Genomic DNA, 1,297 nt, shown 5'->3' with positions numbered 1-1,297 from the left:
TGCATGAACTGGCCTTTTGGAGCACATTTCCTATGCAGGGATACATTGATCAACCTAGATATAGGGAGTAGGGCCTTGGTCTTGTTTCATGTAATAACAGACTTTGTTCACTCTGCATGGGAGGCCTTATCCTCTCTGAGCAATGGAAGAATAGGGGATGAGTTAGGGGGTGTTTGGGGGAATGGGAGAATGAGAAGGAGAGGGAACTGGGATTGGCACATAAAATAAAAGATTGTTTGAAAAAATATGAAATAAATGTAAAAGGAGAATTCTACCAGTAACATCAGAAAAATGTGCCATATTTTACTACTCCTGTGAGTCTAACTCAATCTTTCTGCATAATTCAAGTAGCCAAAATACCATACGTTATGATTGATTATCTACTAATTAACATAAACATTTTCATATAAATATATATTTTTGATGATTCCCTGAATGAGTAATATCAGAAGACTTACAGACTTTTCTTCAATTATGAAAAAAGTATGTATCTTCATTCCCCTCTTCTTTTACTTTTATAATTTTTACATATATTAACAAAGGTAATTTCAGTTCACAGAGATGACAGAGGTCCAGTCTTGGAAACATACAGAACTGATCTCTATTATTCTCACAAACATTGCTGAAAGAAGACTTTTTCTTTCAACACATTCCTCTAAAAGTATGCTTTTTTGTTAGTTTTAAAATTTGCATGATTTTTGTGCTATTAACAGATTAAAATTATATTTTTCAGCTCTGTGATCTGAAAGCACATAAGTTCTCTTAGTTCCTGCAATTATAAAATAGATGTTTTTTTTCTTTAAAAACTGATAAGTTGTGATTATTTTCATATTCCATTTTTTGACTTTTTGTAGGACTTGAAATCTGTGTTTAATTGTTTCTATAGCAACCAGCATTTTATAACAAGTTGTTATAAGATTAAATTTTATATCAAAAATTTTTCATTGAAAGTACTATTTTTTCTGAGAATGACATTTAAAATCACAATAGCAGTAGAGCTTATAGTGTAAGTTGAGCATGCATGGTTGCTCTTTATGACACAAGCTAACAATATGTGAACTTAAGTGGTAATCTTAAAAATAAGAGTTCTGAAGTTCCTTTGAATAATGATGTCATTATTGAAAGGAAAATAATTTTTAGAGTAAAATTTTAAAGGTTTTGCTTAGTACTTATTTAAGGATTAAATTCCAAATATTTCCTAATGCTCTGCATGTTGGAAGCCTAACTCCCAGTCTTAGTAGTTCTTAAAGGTTTTCGCATTTATTCTGCAAATGTCAAAAGCAACTTTTTAATAGAG

This window comes from Myodes glareolus, chromosome 4, assembly GCF_982192425.1.
Source record: "Myodes glareolus chromosome 4, mMyoGla1.1, whole genome shotgun sequence".
NCBI classification, from domain to species: domain Eukaryota; kingdom Metazoa; phylum Chordata; class Mammalia; order Rodentia; family Cricetidae; genus Myodes; species Myodes glareolus.
This window is presented reverse-complemented; position numbering follows the sequence as displayed.